General features: G+C 40.3%; 1 long non-coding RNA gene across 1 annotated transcript; it reads right to left on the minus strand.

Moving 5' to 3' along the window:
• Nucleotides 1-349: 349 nt before the first annotated feature.
• Nucleotides 350-18,573, minus strand: LOC126355039 (uncharacterized). The gene is made up of 2 exons (XR_007565432.1): nucleotides 18,334-18,573; nucleotides 350-508 (listed from the first exon to the last, which is right to left on the minus strand). It is a non-coding gene; the product is annotated as an uncharacterized LOC126355039 (long non-coding RNA).
• Between the last annotated feature and the right edge of the window lie 1,235 nt (nucleotides 18,574-19,808).

Here is a 19,808-nt window from a genome sequence, read left to right on the forward strand (position 1 = left end):
GGCGCCAGGTGGAAATGGCATGGCAAGCCGTTCCACAGGACTACATCCAGCATCTCAACGATCGTCTCCATGGAAGAATAGCAGCCTGCTGTACTAGTGCCGACATTGTGCATGCTCTGTTGCCTGTGTCTATGTACCTGTGGTTCTGTCAGTGTGATCATGTGATGTATCTGACCCCAGGAATGTGTCAATAAAGTTTCCCCTTCCTGGGACAATGAATTCACGGTGTTCTTATTTCAATTTCCAGGAGTGTAGATATTGTGGTGTACCACATGTGTATACTTGACATCAATGTAGAAAGACGGATGTGACCTTTTAATACGCTCTGATGTGACAGTTTCATAAACAATTAAAAATGAAACACTCCGTTTTATTCCATTGATTAAAAATTAAGTTATTTCTTCATATTTTTGACTGTTCACAAAACATGTCAAGAAACGATTTTCTTGCGCTAAAGAGGTTATGCCAAGTAACGTTAACGTGTTGTGCAGCTGGTGAGCCGTTCAGCCTGCAACAGAAAAGAAAACGTTTCTTAAATATCTTAACCACATTAACACAGTAGAATTTATATCGAAAAATTACGGAAGTTAATGTTTCATTTTTCTCCTCCAGTCACACATATATTTCTTCAACATAAACCACTAGAGCAATATGTAACAAGAAGTAAAAACCAATTCAGTCCAAAAATACCTTTTCCTGGTTAAAAACCATAAAAATAGGAACCAAAATTAATTTTAAATTTGGTAAATCGTCCCTATAATACTTATTACTTTGCTCTTACAGAAAGACAGTGATTTAATTTGAGCATGTAACGATAATTAATATGCAGTCGGTGATCCGTTTGAGTACTGTGAAAGTGTAATACCGAAGGAGACTTACTAATTAATAATCAAAATGATATAATTATAGATTTGAATGGGTGTTAGCTAAGGACCTCAGAACAGAGAACGTATTTTGCTTCACAGACCCAGTAATGTACTCGTAGTTGCTTTCGTTACCTCATGTACAAACGAAAAATTTAAATAGAAAAAAAAACAATGTGGTTGTTTTGTGGTCTTCAGTCCTGAGACTGGTTTGATGCAGCTCTCTATGGTACTCTATACGGTGCAAGCTTATTCTTCTCCCAGTACTTACTGCGACATACATCCTTCTGAATCTGTTTAGTGTATTCATCTCTTGGTCTCCCTCTACGATTATGACCCTCTACGCTGCCCTCCAATACTAAATTGGTGATCCCTTGATGCTTCAGAACATGTGATAGCAATCGATAGCTTCTTCTAGTCAAGTTCTGCCACAAACTCCTCTTCTCCCCAATTCTATTCAGTACCTCCTCATTAGTTATGTGATCTACCCATCTAATCTTCAGCATTCTTCTGTAAAACCACATTTCGAACGCTTCTCTTCTCTTCGTGTCCAAACTATTTATTGTCCATGTTTCACTTCCATACTGGGCTTCAGTCCATACAAATACTTTCAGAAACGACTTCCTGATTCATAAATCTGTAATCGATGTTAACAAATTTCTCTTCTTCAGAAACGATTTCCTTACCATTGCCAGTCTACATTCTATATACTCTCTACTTCGACCATCATCAGATATTTTGCTCCCCAAATAGCAAAACTCCTTCACTACTTTGAGTGTCTCATTTCCTAATCCAAATCTCTCAACATCACCCGACTTCATTCGACTACATTCCATTATCCTCGTTTTGCTTTTGTTAATGTTCATCTTATATCCTCCTTTCAAGACACTGTCCATTCTGTTCAACTGCTCTTACAAGTCCTTTGCCGTCTCTGACCAAATTACAATGTCTATGGCGAACCTCAAAGTTTTTATTTCTTCTTTATGGATTTTAATAACTACTCCTAATTTTTCTTTTGTGTCCTTTACTGCTTGCTCGATATACAGACTGAATAACATCTGGTATTGATGTGTTAGACATTTCAGGATTTAAACTAGCTTCCTACTTCTGCAGAGTAGATATGGATGGAGGAGGAGTTGCTGCATTTATTAAAAACTGCCATAAATTCAAGAACATTGACATTAATAAATTCTGTTTAGAGTAGCATCTACACGCATGTGCAACAGAAATAGAGTTCCATAACAGATTCTATATAATAGTAACTACTTACTGAGCACCCGCAGGAAATTATAATCTGTTCGAAAGAAACTTTGATAGCTGGTGACTTCAATAAAGATTTTCTAATGCAGTCTTCCTGTAAACATTTGCTGCAGTTAGTAATGGCTTCTTTCGATCTAACTCACAACGTGAAGTTTCCAACTAGGGTCACTAAATCCGCAATGAGACCCACTGATAACATTTTATAGACAAATCAAAGGCACAGAATCATATCATAAAACCTGTAATAAATGGACTATCAGGTCATGACATGGAGCTACTTGTTTTAGATGTAAATTCTAAGCATATTATCAAGACTGCTAAATCTGAGTACAGGAGAGTAGTCAATCAACCAAAAATTGAATGTTTTAGAAAACTTCTCAAAGGTATGAACTAGAAAGATGTTTATAGTGCTCATGATATGAATGAAAAATATACCACATTCATGAAGAATGTCCATACCACGTTTGAAAACTGTTTTCCTCTAATTGTTTTTCAAATTAAACAGAAGTCTATAATAAAACCATGGATTACACAAGCTAAAAAGATTTCCTTTAAGACAACAAGGAAAATGTATCTGTCGACCAAGAATAGCTCCAATGCTGAGATTTAGCTAAATACAAGTAATTTAGATATCTAAACAAATGTTCTACGAGAAGCAGATAGCAATGTCAGGGAAGAAAATAAATACAGTATGGGATGTAGTGACAAAGGAGACTGGTACAACCAGAAAGGAACAGGAGCAAATAGCACTAAGGGTAGATGACACATTAGTAACCGATGGGCATAGTGTGGCAAATATATTTAACAAGTGCTTTATATACATTACTGATAGAATGGAATTATCAGGATCAGTAATTAATGCCCTTGAATATCTTAAACTAGCCTTTACAAATAGCGTCAGGTACATGAATATTTCACTCAATTAACGAAAAGAAATAACTTACATAATAAAATCTTTAAGAACAAATCATTCTAGTGGTTACAATGAAAATTCAACAAAGTTAATTAAGGCATGTTCTTGTGAGTTTAGTACAATTCTAAGTTACTTTTGTAACCAGTAAATTATAACTGGGACATTTCCTGACTGGCTAAAATATGCAGACGTTAATCCTCTATTCAAGAAAGGGGATAAAGAGATACCATGAAAACTACAGACCGATTTCACTTGTGCCAGCATTCTCAAACATTTTAGAAATGTAATGTACAGGCAGCTTCTCAACCATCTGACCACAAACAACATATTATCAAGAACACAGTTCGGATTTCTGAAGGGTTCTGATATCGAGAACGCTATATACACCTACAGTGAAAATGTACTTAATTCATTAAATAACAAATTACAAGCACCAGGTATCTTCTGTGATTTGTCAAAGGCATTTGATTGTGTAAACCACAACATCCTTTTAAATAAATTACAGTTCTACGGTGTCACAGCCAGCGCTTCAAAATGGTTCAAGTCATACCTCGCTAACAGGAAACAAAGGGCATCAGTGCAAGGGACTAGTGAATTAATTCATCAGTCATCATTAGAATGGAAAGAAATTACATATGATGTCCCACAAGGATAAATCTTAGGGCCATTGCTTTTTCTTGTGTACATTAATGATCTCTCATCTCCCAGAAGCAGAGTTCGTTTTATTTGCAGATGACACAAGTGTGGCAATAAATAGTATTTCGAGTGTAGTTCTAGAAAGATCTGCTAATGATATTTTCATGGATGTCAATAAATGGTTTAAAGCCAACTCACTGACATTAAACTCACTATATGCAATTCAGACCCTGTAAGTGGTTTCCACCCAGCATATGCATAAAATACGAAGAAGAGCAGATTGAGGAGGTTAAGAGTCTTAAATTCCTGGAGTTACAACATAATAATAAATTCAATTCGGAGGAGCACACCACAGAACTGCACAAACTCCTTAACAAATCAGTATTTGCAATTCGTGTGTTAGCTGACATAGGAGACAATAAAAATGAAAAAGCTTGCATACTTTGCCTACTTTCATTCCATAATGTTATTTGATATAATATTATGAGGTAACTCTTCAAGTCAAACAGAAGTTTTCATGGTTAAAAAGCTTGTAATACGTATTATTTGTGGAGTAAACTCATGGACGTCCAGTAGAAACCCCCTTCAAAGAACTGGATATACTAACTACTGCCTGTCAGGATATTTACTCCTTAGTGAAATTTGTACTAAATAATATATCTCTTTTTCCAACAACCAGCTCAGTTCATACATTCAATACGAGGAACAAAAATGATCTGCGCAAGGACTTAGAAGCACTTAATTTAGTTCAAAAAGGGATCCACTACTCAGGAACACTCATCTTCAATAATCTGCCAGCAAACAAAAAAAAATTTAGTTACAAACAAAGATCAGTATAAAAGGAGCCTGAAAGACTTACAAGTGGCTAACTCCTTCTACTTCATTGACGATTTTTTTAGTAGAAACAAATGATGTATTGTATATATTCTTACTATTACTATTGTTATTTCAGCTTAAATAAAAATATTGACATGTTCCAAATCCACGAGGATCTCCTAAGCACGCATCTATGGAACAAAAAACTAATCTAATCCAGTCTCTAATCTAGGCTACAACCATATCGCACTCCCTTCCCAACCACTACTTCCCTTTCGTGCCCCTCGACTCTTATAACTGCCGTCTGGTTTCTGTACAAGTTGTAAATAGCCTCGCGCTCCCTGTATTTTACCCCTCCACCTTCAGAATTTGAAAAAGAGTATTCCAGTCAACATTTGCAAAAGCTTTCTCTAAGTCTACAATTGCTAGAAACGTAGGTTTGCCTTTCCTTAATCTATCTACTAAGATAAGTCGTAGGGTCATTATTGCCTCACATGTTCCAATCCAAACTCATCTTCCCCAAAGTCAGCTTCTACCATTTTTTGCATTTGTCTGTAATGAATTCGTGTTAGTATTTTGCAGCCGTGACTTATTAAACTGATAGTTCGGTAATTTTCACTTCTGTCAACGCCTGCTTTCTTTGGGATTGGAATTATTATATTCTTCTTGAACTCTGAGGGTATTTCGCCTGTCTCATACAACTTGCTCACTAGATGATAGAGTTTTGTCAGGACTGGCCCTCCCAGTTTCATACAGTATTTCCCATTTCATCTCCATCTACATCCTCTTCCATTTCCATAATATCGTCCTGATGTACATCGCTCTATTATAGACCATGTACATTTTGCTCCCACCTTTCTGCTTTCCCTTCTTTGCTGAGAACTGGGTTGCCGTCTGAGCTCTTGATATTCATACAAGTAGTTCTCTTTTCTCCTAAGGTCCCTTTAATTTTCCTGTAGGTAGTATCTCTCTTACCCCTAGTGAGATCAGCTCTACGTTCTTGCATTTGTCCTCTAGCCATCCCTGCTTAGCCATTTTGCACTTCCTGTCGAGCTCATTTTTGAGACGCTTGTATTCCTTTTGCCTGCTTCATTTACTGCATTTTTATTATTTCTCCTTTCATCAATTAAATTCAATATTTCTTCTGTTACCCATGGATTTCTATTAGTCGTCGTCATTTTACCTACTCGATCACTCAATCACCAAGACTGTTGCTCCTGCAATTACTGAAAATGCTGCTGCACCTCTTCAGGAACCACATGTTTGTCTGGCCTCTCAACAGACACCCCTCCGTTGTGGTTGCACCTACGGTATGGCTATGTGTATCGCTGAGGCACGCAAACCTCCCCACCAACGGCAAGGTCCATGGTGAATGGATGGGGGGTGGGTGGGGGTGGGGGTGAGGGGTGTTGGAGGTGGGGGGGGAACATGAAGGAGACATAATTTTTATCTTATAACTCTATGAGCATCCTATCGGTACATTAAAACTCTGAAAAGAAGAAGCTGACTTTTAAAAGTAGGCGACAGGCGTTAAGCGGCTAAGGAATGTCAAAAATAGTATATCGCAGATAACATGGCAAATAAGGAAAGAACTGAATTCGCAAGCACACTCCGAATTGTGTTTTAGCCAAGGAATCAACTTGACTACACCGTGAACAAATGATAAAGGAATGAAGACTGCATAAAGTAAATTGCATATCTAGTTTTGTTGCCGTGACTCGTTTCCTTTGCCTGTATACGCGACTGGTGTTGGTATTTATTCTGAAACTCCTACATATTAAATGTAAAAATGTAAAAAGACAATTTATCAAATAGTCTCTCTTGATTTATTCGTCGTTCTAGTTCCCCTTCCCATAAGTTCAATGATGGTACAGACCGCCTTGCAGGTAGGGCAATCACAGCTTTGAGTAGCCGTTTTGGATATTAATAAACCACTTTAGTTGTCTTTAATCGTTTGTTATTAGATCACTACCGATTTCGTGGCGCTAAAAGCCTAATCTTCAGGTGGAAATATAACTAAATCAACTCTATATGCCGCCTTTTAGCCCTATTCTGACGGGCAACAGATTTTGGGTGCAAGGGTTCCGAGCTTTTCAGTTCTAATGATTTTAGTTATATGTTCACCAGAAGATGCGGCTTTTAGCGCCACGAAACAGGTAATGATGCAATAAGAAAGGAACAAATACAGCTGAAGTCGATGATTAATACTGAAGTTCAACGATATTCGCTTATGTGTAATATTGGTCTCATGGTGATGTGTGAGGTAGGAAGTTTAAGCAAGTGATGTGTTGCTCATGAAATCCTGGACGGATGGTGATGATTCTGAGAATATTCCTTCATGAATAACGCTGTTAGTCGACGAGATGTCTCTCGTTTTTGTGATAAGCATACAACGTTTACTCAAATGCAGAATTTGGTAGCCGGCACGGAAACCGCATATACCAGTCATACAATGTAGGCTTTCACGGCCGGTGTTGTCGTCAGTTGAAACTTCCGGGCTGAGAGGCCTTGGTTGATGTATAAAATTTCCACCTAAGGTTTCGTATCCATCTGCGGCAGACATCTTCTCAGGTCGTCCGGCTACTGCCGCAGTAGGTGGAAATTTTATAGATGGACCACGGCCTATCAGCCCGGAATTTTCAACCCCATATACCAACTTCCTTCTTCACTAGAACCGCAGTAAAGGGCATTCCATTTTCTGATGACTGAATGATGTCCTTTTGTAGCATATTCTCTCTTTCCTTCTGATTAATGTGGCATTGAACTGGAGAAACACCCTATATGACCATTAGTAAGGGGGATAAAACCCACAATGGTTGATTTGGTATTTCGCATTGATTGGTCGGACTGTCTTCTCTTCTCTACGGACTTACAATGCGTCTGAAAATTGACAAGAATGCCTAAGACTCCCGAAGGTCTTTCCTCTCTCCTATTTGTAGACGGACAATAGATTCATCCTTTCGGCAATAATAATGTTGCTTTTTTTCTCCGTTGATCAACGAATCTAGGTTCAGTTAAAGCTTGTCACATGACTTAGAAACGAGTTGCGTAGATTCATTACGATTCATGAGCTTTAGCTCTTCTTGTCCATTAGCAATGATTATGATCGTTGACAGCGTATAAATTTCACCTGTGAAAATGAGTATCTTTCCGAAGTGACTAGAGTATCACAGTTTATCTGAACGTCCAGACAGTTGACTAGAATTGGTCTCGTTGCCGACGCTGTGGTAAGTGTGTTCAGTGGATGACAGTCGTCCAGGGCAATTGTTCTTGGGTGAACTTGTTGGAGTAGCTGCGTTAGTCAGGAGCTCTCCTCCTTCTTTCAGTCTATGGATGCTTTTGATGGAGTTATTTGCACAACACTGATTCCTACCGGCTAGACGCCTTTTGGTTTTGCAGCTTTCAGCCCAACAGCCTTGGAATCTTGGAACATAATCACATTTATCTGGAGAGAATAAAAAACCAATTTACCAGCCCCAGAATCTACTGGTAACTTTACAAGTTGTTCGTCAGTAATAACGTAGATGTGAATTTCCTACATCTTAGCAAGTGTCGTCCACGAAGGACTTCATTTGCGATACCTTCCGTTCCGTAAAGGGTCACCTCGTTTAGTTTTCCCTGATTTGGGTGGATGGTCATCGGCTTCACTCAACTGCTATTATCTAGGCGTGCATAGGATTGCTGTAAAAAAGAAAAGAAAAAATAACCTTTCCAAACCTAACTCGTATCTTGCTCCACAAGACTGTATCTTTTTGAAGAGCGGCAGACCTGTGAAGGCTATGACAACTAGTACGGATACCCAGAGCTGTGATCTCTCAAATAAAACTCATCGTGGAATGCTCGACTGGCAGGAATTCCTGCCACCTGTCCTTCCCCCCTTCCACCTGTCTTACTGGAAAAACTCCTAGGTACGATCAGGTCATCGAACACACAGATGTGTTGTTTTCTTTTCTCTAAACCTGGTGGGCCAGTAGCTTTCCTTCGCAGTGATGGAATAGGTGAGGGCTCCAGATGGATTTCATTGTCCTGATCTTTGTGTCTGGTGCGACAATTCCGTTACCTCGGGGTTTCCGACTCCATTTCTAAATGTTAGTTTGCTTGTCGAGGTCGTCGCTAATGGTTTACGAACCTCTTCCTGAATTAACTATACATCGTCCCCCTGGCTTGATTGGACAGTCAACGCTGCTACATCTTGTGGTGAGTTACATATTTCCTGTTACTACACACATCAAAAAAAGTGTCACCTCGGTTCCAAGAGTGCCTGAACCTATACAGAAAATTGGAATAGAGATCAACATAAACATCATTTTCGCCTTTTTTATTGCTCTTGAAAACCACACATTGCATGTTGTACCACCATAGAGCGAGACCTTCAGAGGTGGTGGTCCAGATTGCTGTAAACACCGGCACATCAAGGCACTGTTGGTCTAGATTGTCCCACTCCGCAACTGCGATTCGGCGTAGATCCCTCAGAGTGGTTGGTGGATCACGTCGTCAGTAAATAGCCCTTTTCAATCTATTCCGGCCATTTTAGATTGGGCTCATGTCTGGAGAACTCTAGGCGAGCGATGTCGTTATCCTTACGGAAGTCATTCACAAGATGTGCACGATGGAACCGCGAATTGTTGTCCATGGAGACGACTCTGAGCACTATGGGACTCAACTGCTGTGGTCATCACTCCCCTAGAACTTAGAACTACTTAAACCTAACTAACCTAAGGATATCACACACTCCATGCCCGAGGCAGGATTCTAACCCCATGAAGTCGAATGCATTGGCAATACGGTGGCGATATGTTGCACTATCGGTCGGAAGATGGCATTCACGTATCGTACTGCCGTTACGGCGCCTTACATGACCACTAGTGGCGTACGTGGGCCCCACATAATGCCACCCAAAAACCGTAGGGAACCTCTACCTTTCTGCACTTGCTGGACAGTATGTTTGAGGCGTTTAGCCTGGCAGGGTTGCCTCGAAACACGTCTCTGACAATTGTTTGGTTGATGGCATATGCCACACTCATCGGTAAACAGAACGGATGCCAATCCGGAGCGGTCCATTCGGCATGTTGTTGGGCTCATCTGTACCGCGCTGCATGGTGCCGTGATTGCAAAGATGGACCTCGCCTTCGACGTAGTTGCGCATCATTCAGCCTATTGTCCACAGTTTGAGTCGTAACACAACGTCCTGTGGCTGCACGAAAGCATTATTCAACATGGTGGCGATGCTGTCAGGGTTCCTCCGAGCCATCATCCAAAGGTAGCGCTCATTCACTGCAGTAGTAGTCCTTTGGCGGCCTGAGCGAGGCATGTCATCGTCAGTTCCTGTCTCTCTGTATCTCCTCCATGTCCGAACAGCATCACTGTGGTTCACTCAGAGACGCATGGACACTTCCCTTGTTGAGAGCCCTTCCTGGCACAAAGTAACAATGCGTACGAGATAAGATTCGGTATTGACCGTCTAGACATAGTTGAACTGCAGACAACACGAGCCGTGCACCTCGTTCCTGGTGGAATGTCTGGAATTGATCGACTGTCGGTTCACCTCCGTCTAATAGGCGCTGCTCAACCATGGTTGTTTACATCTTTGGTCGGGTTCAGTGACATCTCTGAACAGTCAGATGGACTGTGTCTATGATACAATATACGCAGGCAACTTCTACCTTCAGAAGTTCTGGGAACTGGGGTGATGCGAAACTCTTTTTGATTTGTGCATATGGCACATGGCGAGGTCGTTATGGTTTTCCATGACCGTCATCAGTTCTGGAATCGGTAATCTACTGAACGTAATTCGTTGCATTACTCCCTGGAGAATAGCATCTGTGTTCTGGCGTCGCTTGATGAAAGGCTCTATTGTGGTTGCGTCTTTCAAAAGAGACGCTTGCTAGATATCGCCAGCCGCGTTCCTTATTTGGGGTGACACTCTGTCGGCTTCCGACGCATTCAGCGAGTGACACAGCACCTAAACACTTTATATGTATTTATTACTTTGCCGTCCCTGTACAGCGTAAGACTCTCTTCTTTAATTTTTCTTCGGCTATAAGGGTATGTCGCCGATTTTGAAGGAAAATTTTGTAATCTCCATCTGAAATTCGTTCTACCTAATGCCTTTTCACCGTTGTTTCTCTCCACTCTCCGAATAAAAGCAAACATGAGCAAGACACATCACGTCACTCCAACTATCGTATATGATGACACAGTTAAATCTCTTTGGTCATTTCATCGGATACGCCCAAAAGCCTCCTAAAAACAACTGCATGCCTGACGCACATCCGCCTCACAGACGTTTTCATTCCGGTACTTCGAAAATTTGGATTCCAAGAGGAATGTGCTGTTCGAATTCAAGTTCTAACCCGTAAAGGCGACTGGTCTTTTGGAGCCATATTATAGTCACCTGGTGACGACCTTGTGCGTGACGTAGACATCTGTGCCCTCGACGGCATCCCGGTAGCTATGCCTGAGATATCCGCCTCTTCTGACTTACTAATTACCATAACGACATTAGGGTCATTAACCTGAACTAACCCTTTACAATGTAACAACGTTTATTAGGTACACACTAAAGAACGAATGAAACTCAATTGCCACTCTCAGAAGAGTCTTATTTATACATATACTTTGTACGTATAGTTATAAATGATAAGCGGCTGAGTACGAAATACGACACGTAACAATGTTAAACTGATACTTATAAGAAATTCAAATGAAGAACGATGTGATAAGGCTGAAGGTGCAAATTAGACGTGTGATAATTGAAGAGAATGAAACAAGTGGTACGATACGTTGTGTAGAGTGATTAATAAGTCACCACTCCTTAAAATCACCACTCTGCTCTTCCACTAACATGTTCCATTTTAATAATGATCATAATAATGAAGAAACCTGAGCTCTTAAAACAATATCGTGTATTCTTCGCCATCATGTATTACAGTGCTTATCATAGTGAGGGGAGAGAAGTGAAAGACGACAATTTTGGAGCGGACACCTCTCATGAATTGCACAATTGTTACACATACGGCGTAAGTCACTTATTTGGTCACAGATTTTCAGTCACGCTCGCCTCTGTCTACCGTAGTTATCTTTGCTGAAACGAGAAATTACGTGCCTTTTCCTAACGCGAGTGGAGTGCTTTGGCCGGCTCTGCTTAGTGGCAGAATTCGGTTCTGTACCACAACTTACTGTCCGGCAGAGGCACCTCACCATTCTTCATTTGCAGAGCAGCAAGTAGTAGTAAATAGTTCGTCTTACGTTTGTGTAGTATGGGTATGAATGCAATCTACCAGCAAACATCGCTATAAAACACTGAAGAACCGAAGAAACTGGTACACCTGCCTAATATCGTTTAGGGCCCCCGCGAGCACTTGGAATTGTCATTACACGATGTGACATAGACTCGACTAATGTCTCAATTAGTGCTGGAGGCAACTGACACCATGAATCCTGCAGGGCTGACCATAAATGCATTAGAGTAAGAGGGGATGGATATCTCTTCTGAACCGGCATACCAGATATGCTCAATAATGTTCATCTCCGAAGAGTCTGGTGACGACAGGAAATGTTTAAACTGAGAAGAGTGTTCCTGGAGCGATTCTGTAGCAGTTCTCGACGTGTGGAGTGTCGCATTGTTCTGATGGAATTGCTCAAGTCCGTCGGAATACACAATGGACATGGATGAATGCACGTGATCAAACAGGATTCTCACGTACGTGTCACCTATGAGAATCGTATCAGGGGTCCCATATCACTCCAACTGCACACAGCCCACAGCATTATAGAACCTCCACGAGCCTGAACAATCCCCTGCTGACATGCAGGGTCCATGGATACGTGAGGTTGTCTTCATACCCGTACACGTCCTTCCACTCGATTCAATTTTAAACGAAACTTGTTCGACCCTGCAACACGTTTCTAGTCATCAACAGTCCAAGGTCGTTGTTGATGGGCCCAGGCGACGCGTAATGTTTTGTGTCATGCAGTCATCAAGGGTATACGAGTGGTCCTTCGGCTGCGAAAGCCTACATCGTTGGTGTTCCTTTGAATGGTTCGCACATCGACATTTGTTGATGGCTCAACATTGATATCTATTGCAATCTACGCAACGGTTTCACTTCTGTCATGTTGAACGATTCTCTTCAGTCGTCGTTGGTCCCTTTCTTGCAGGATATTTTTCCGGCCGCAGCGCTCACGGAAAATTAATGTTTCACCGGATTCCTGATATTCACTGTACTCGTAAAATGGACGTACGGGAAAATTCCCACTTCATCACTGCCTCTGAGATGCTGTGTCCCGTCGCTCGTGCTCCGACTTTAACACCGTGTTCAGACTCACTTAAATCTTGATAAGCTGCCATTGAAGCAGCAGTTACCGATCTAACAACTGTGTCAGACATGTGTTGGCTTATATAGACGTTGCCGACAGCAAAATCGTATTCTGTCTGTTTACATACTTCTGTATGTGAATACGAATGTCTGTACCGGTTTTTTTGTCGCTTCAGTGTACTACGTGCAAGTTATCGGGTATTTGTTGACACTTCTATCGATTCAGATCACACGTCGTTCTGAATTTGTCTCTGTGCTAAGCATATGTAAGGTGAAGTTTTTTCCATGCAGCCTTTCTGATTCAGATATTCAGGAGATTTGTAATATTATTTCTCTTCTGATTCTAAGAAGTTCGGAAGCAACGTGAGATAATTCACTTTGATGTTCATTCACCGACAAGATGCCAAAGATGTAACTAAATTATTGGTAAATTGTTGTTTATCTATTGCATACAAATTTCGCAAATTCATTAATTTATAACTTTTCCTGATATCAGAATTTGCGGGCACGTATATTTCCATCCATGTCAGAATCCTCCTGTGCTTTCGTGGGATGGTATGCCTCTTGCATTTGTATTGCACTTGATTCAGGATTACACTGCACGTGTGTTCCCCATTATAATTTCTTATTTTATAAAAAAAATAATCAGTACACATGGTTGTAAGTAGGCTTTTTAGGTTTTTTTGTACTGGTAACGCCCCGTAGCGGTCTGTATGAAAATCACTGGCTGTGCTGTGTGCAGTCAGTGGTTGGTTGGCATTGTAATACTCGCCATTGTAGTGTTGGGCAGCTGGATTTTTACAGCGCGTAGCGTTGTGCAGTTGGAGGTGAGCCGCCAGCAGTGGTGGACGTGGAGAGGGAGATGGCGGAGTTTTGAAATTTGTAAGAATTGGTGTCACGAACTGCTATACATATTATGACTATTAAGATTTGTAACGCAAATTCTTGACCTGGGAAATTTTTTATATGAGACTGCCACTGTAGCGGAAACTGCTGTCTTAAATATTTCAGTAAGAAAGGTAAGTGGCCTTGACGTAATGCGTTTTGGGCGCCCAGCTGAGAGGCAGTAGCCTGACAAAAGAATGCCATTAGGTGAAAAAAAAGGAGAGGCCATTATCCTCGCTATTGACAGTTCTTTGTAGAAAGCATCGCAAATACGACACCCTCAAACTTAAAAACTTGATTACACTGTAGAGTTCTTAATTTATGATATTTACTGAAATGAAATGATGAGAAACATTTCATGTTTATTGTCTTGCTAGTTGGAAGATTGTTTACTGCATTATGAAATGGCTTATGGCTAGCGAATGACGTTTCACGCCTTGCTTTGCCTATTTTTTTTAATATCTCGTTTTTAGCGGCATTACAGCATTGGTTAAAATAAAATTTAATAGATGTACTAATATAGTTATTTTATGCCTACAGACCCACTAAAGTATAACTTTATGATCGACTTAAAAAAAACGAAGGAGCACAAAAAGACATTTCCCTTCACAGGAATTGCATACGGAGTTTTCTTTTCAACTACTTGGTAATTTTTTTGGTAGAATAACTTCTTGTGGTGCACCACTTTAATTATATAGACATTAAGATGTGAATCCCTTATCTGCATTGTTGTCTTTAGTGTAATATTTTTTCTGCTTGAGCTTTGTCATGTTTAGATGTAAATTATTGCATTTGCTGCTGCTGTTAGCCAGGCCAAGTGCTACTAAATTTCACTTTGTATTACTCTGTTAAGCTAGGTTTACTACTGATTTATTTTTCTTGTTGCTGCACGCTCATATTAGTTGTAATGTTGCATTGCTTGGTAATTTAGATTTACTGTAGCTTGCTTTGCCAATTTCCATTTTTTGTCATTGCTGTTTGTGTTAATTGTTTGGTGCTGCTGCATTGCCTCGTCCCTTAGATTAGCATCTGAGCTCAGTAGATTTAAGTTAGCTTAAGAGGGGGGAGACTATATAAGAGAACGAGTTATGATGAATTGGAAGAAATACGTTGAGAAGTTGTACAAAAAAAAATAAATACAGAAAGCAGGTATAGATAGGACTGTTTGGAAATAATGAAGAACGAAGGGAGATCTCCAAGAAGTAAAGAAAGTTTTGTTTGCAAAATACTGCAGTAAAACAAACCCTGTCCTTTCCTTGTGTTATCCCACTATGTGTTTGTGTACCCTTGGGTATTTGTGTTCTTCCTGTCTTTATGTGTTTATCTGATGAGAGTTACGTTGTAGAATTTTTCTGATAATATGTCATTTACTTTGTAAAGATGTTTAGACATTATTTATCTGTTCTGTTTTGTTGCTCATATGTGAAGTTGATGTTTCAAAAGTTATTCTGATCTTTATGTATGTGCTTATGTCATAATTTTTGTAACACTGATGTGCATGTTTATTTCAATTCTTTTGTAAAGCCTGTTTTACTACAAATTTTATCTGTATTATTATGTCTTAATGATGTATTTTGTACCTTTGTTATTGTATTCTTATGTTATAAAATTGTAATTGACACCAGTTCATCAAATTAAGTAACCTGTAAGTTACATTTCACAGCACACATTTCTGTTGGATGTAGTAATGGACAATATGTGAGAAGTAGGGACTGTTAGTGTTTGCATGTGTGTTGATAATTCAGCAAGGGACTGGTTAACAGCATCGCTGGTTCTAAGGACAATTCCAAAAACTTTGTGAGTGCCCAAGTGGTGGTTTAGGAACTTGCTATATTCTCTGCAAGACTCTTCGATGGTGATTGTGCACCTGCACAGTCGCAACAGTTGGCTGCTGGCCGTCTCTACAAGGTCTACAGTGGGTCTGCATCTTTGATGACTCACCCATACCATTATTTCTACAAGGACTGCAGTGGGTCTGCACCTTTGATGACTCACCAATACCATAATCTCTACCAGGACTACAATGGGTCTACTCTGTGTTGACCTGCCTACCAATGTTCTTCAAAACTTCGACTGACTCTGCTGTGGGTTTGCTCTGTTGTGGTCCATTACCTGTCTGCATGTCAAGAGTCAGCACTGTCTTTCTGTTGGAAGGACAACACTACTTCTTCAAGACTGCTTAGAAATCCACTACTTCTGAGTGCATTTTCTCTGATTGCTCAGTCATTGACGATATCAGTGTTACTTTACTGTGATGAATGGTCAGGGCTGTCTTTGTGGAGTGTCAGAAAATTTTAGCTTTTGACCAACATTGTATCAATAAATGTGTGCATTTGATTTCGTTGTTATTGTAATCAAATTATGAAAAAAATTTCTTCAAATCTGTATTGGCCAGTGCCCAAAACAATTTTTAAAATTTTTTGTGAGGGGCATGGGGGCTATGTAAGTAGGCTGTTTAGGTTTTTTATATTGGTAACGCCACGTAGCGCTCTGTATGAAAATCACTGGCTGTGCTGTGTGCAGTCAGTGGCTGGTTGGCATTGTAATACTCGCCATTGTAGTGTTGGGCAGCTGGATTTTTACAGCGCGTAGCGTTGTGCACTTGGAGGTGAGCCGCCAGCAGTGGTGGACGTGGGGAGAGAGATGGCGGAGTTTTGAAATTTGTAAGAATTGGTGTCACGAACTGATATATATATTATGACTATTAAGGTAAATACATTGTTTGTTCTGTATTAAAATCTTTCATTTGCTAACTATGCCTATCAGTAGTTAGTGCCTTCAGTAGTTTGAATCTTTTATTTAGCTGGCAGTAGTGGCGCTCGCTGTATTGCAGTAGCTTGAGTAACGAAGATTTTTGTGAGGTAAGTGATTTGTGAAACGTATAGGTTATTGTTAGTCAGGGCCATTCTTTCGAAGGAATTTCTGAAAGTCAGATTGCGTTGCGCTAAAAATATTGTGTGTCAGTTTAAGCACTGTTTTGAATAATTGTTATAAGGGGCGTTTCATGGTAAGTTGGTGCTGATGCAATTTCTCTGCGATTTCGTGCTACTCAAACTACGTAAACGCTAATCACTGCATGTTCGCAAGTGACTAGGGAGAGTAGCTGACAGACGAAAAATTTGTCTATCCATGCACAAATCGCATCTGTACGGTTAGTTTATTACACTTGTAATTTTTTGGTATGTGTTTAACAGTGTTACGTACTTGTTCAATATTCAGTTGTGTTACTTCAGAGTAACTTTACCCCTTTTCATTATGATTTCTGTTAGTTTACTTTGTACTGACAATAGTTAAAAGTTCAAATCGAGTCATCATTGAGTCATTTTTACAGTATGGAGGTAGATTTAAGGACATGAGGCGTTTTCTTCCCTTTGGCTGATCGCTCGTACATATTCAATATAGGAGGGCCACCTACGGAACAAAATACAGAAGAGACGAGACGTAGGCTCAGGCATCCTGGAGTCACGCTATTCAGATGAATTGCTCAGGGAAAATACAATATAATTTTGAGAACGAAAGTAGCTGCTCCGAGAAGAAGCAAGAAGGTGCACAAAACCCTAAATCCATCCTCGAATTAAAGGGTTTTTACAACCATATTTAAATGTAAAAAAGAAACTACGTCCTGTTCTGCTAATGTTTATTCGTTTGAACCGGTTCCTGGCTTTTGCGCCATTGTCAGGACTCAACTGATAGGGGTCCACAAGAGACACTTCTGTGTAGAGAACCCATAGTTAAGATGAGAGATACTGTCAACACACACAGAATCTTTGGTCGTAACGTTACTTGAGAAATGTGAGATCAAGCAATCATCACTCGCGTTATGCAGCAAGTAAGTTAAATTACAATATAAAACGACAATTTATGATATAATATTAAACTCAGTACATAACGAAAACACACAACATTGAAATATGTAATTCGTAAACATATAGTAATGAAGGGCATGAGAAAAACTATTCAAGTCACTGATATGACAGTGAGTTTGTGGATATGAATGTTATCACTGGGACTGAGGTCGAAGTGTGTCACTGGCTGACTGGATTATGTAAAGCTTAACAGTGGGTATGTGCTCAACTGTAGGTGATCACCCAGAAGCAGGTAGCGGTTTTAATCTAAGTGATTTTAATAGGCTAAGTTTTCTCCATTTGTTGCTTATATGCCATACTGTTCTGGTTTATGCAGTGTGAATATTTTTGGTGTCTATATTCCACGAATGACAAGTTGGACATAAGCACATCTCTTCGTAAAAGGTGTGGTACAAAATACATCTAACAAGCATGCTAGAAACTAACACTGACTCTTACAAAGTACTTCCTATACTCAAAGGACTAGGAGGGATACCCCTCTTTATGAGGCGCTATTTCCTTCAGCACATTGCGAGGCGTGCGGAAGTGAGGCAGTGAGCTTCTCAGTTGGGAATAAACGAGAGGGGACTGCTAGATCGGGATTCTACCTTACAACAAAGAAGAATCTCCAAAATATCTTGCACAGAAGTTAGTGATTGTATCTATTTTTATTTGTTTTCTTGATATTGTTGTCCGTTATGAAACAAGAAAGAAGGAAAGAGGTAAACTGCAATTAGAGGTTGCATGTGAGATCTGAAATGCCAGTTTCTTAGGATTACAGCAGACCGCCTACGTACCTCTATATCTTCTCCGACATCCGTTACCAACACGAATGTAGCCGTTCCTGCATCTGTTCCTAAGCATAATGGCAGCACCTGTACTGAAACTATTTAACCCAAAACGCTGTGTTGACGCCGAAGATATAAGCGTTAGTAAAATTACTAACAAACCGAACACAGACTTCAGCTTCATCTTGGAACGTTGAGAATAAGCATGTGACACCACTGAATTACTTCGTGCGTTCTGCGGCTGCAGACACCCAGCTTCCAATTTCTGTGGCGGAAGTGTTGCAAAACAGGGGTTCCGGGAAGACCGCAGCAGCTCCACTGTCGTAATCATTTCTTGCTCCTTTCTCCTTGCTCTATGGCCGAAACGATAAAGTGCGATAATATTAGTATTTTTTCAGTTATTTACATTAGACGCATTCTACTTGTTCGCCATTTCATACACTCCAATACGTTGGAAATGCAGAATGCTTTCTGACAAACTATGTTCAGTTTTTCTGTTTATATTTGGCAGCATATATAGTGGTATTCCTGCTAGTCCTAGGAAGTGTTGCAGGCCATTGTGACCGAGCGGTTCTAGGGCTTCAGTCCGGAACCGCGCTGCTGCTACTGTCCCAGGTTCGAATCCTGCCTCGGGCATAGATGTGTGTGATGTCCTTAGGTAAGTTAGGTTTGAGTAGTTCTAAGTCTAGTGGACTGATGACCTCAGATGTTAAGTCCGAAAGTGCTTAGAGCCATCTGAACCATCTAGGAAGTGTTGAGGAAAGAAGGTTAGGCTTACTCCAATAGATATAAATTGGGATTTTAACCCTGTACTGGTTATAGTTAATAGTTAGGAAGCATTTGATTGAAATGTATTATTTGGATACTTTGTCATGTATAGAACATGCTGTCGCAGGTACAAAAAATATTTATGTATAGTGAAATATTGGTATTCAATTGAAGAAAAATAGTGTTGAACGTACCATAGATTATGAGATCATTAACTTACATCGGAGAAGGAAGGGAAAACAATCGACCCTTAGGATATTTACTACATTGGAGTGCCAGCGTTTTTTCGAACTACGACGCAATATTCCTTAAGAAATGAAGATGTTTCCCGTCCGGATTTCGCAGCCTTGGAGGTGCAACGTGATTCCGTCTGTGGAGCGTCCGCATTTGCTGTGTTCGCTGTCAGCGGCTTTCACTTACGTATCGCTTAAGTGTACTAGAGCCATGACTAAACATTTTCAAAAGTCCATTCTTCGTTTCGCTTTCTATAATGATTATACCCGACTAAAAGCTTTGCAATTAGAATGCTTCCTACCTTCTGCGAATCCATATGTCCATCTTAAGCAGCACGTTGTACGTCAAAGTCATTAACTATGCGGCGAGGGAACGAATAGTTCGTGACACCAAACACGGACTACGCTTTTGCCACGCCGATGGTCCTGTCGACGCTGTTACTGTCGGTCACGCAGGCTTGTGTACCATAATAGCCTTCGACT

The sequence above is a fragment of the Schistocerca gregaria genome, chromosome 3, assembly GCF_023897955.1.
Source record: "Schistocerca gregaria isolate iqSchGreg1 chromosome 3, iqSchGreg1.2, whole genome shotgun sequence".
Lineage (NCBI taxonomy): Eukaryota > Metazoa > Arthropoda > Insecta > Orthoptera > Acrididae > Schistocerca > Schistocerca gregaria.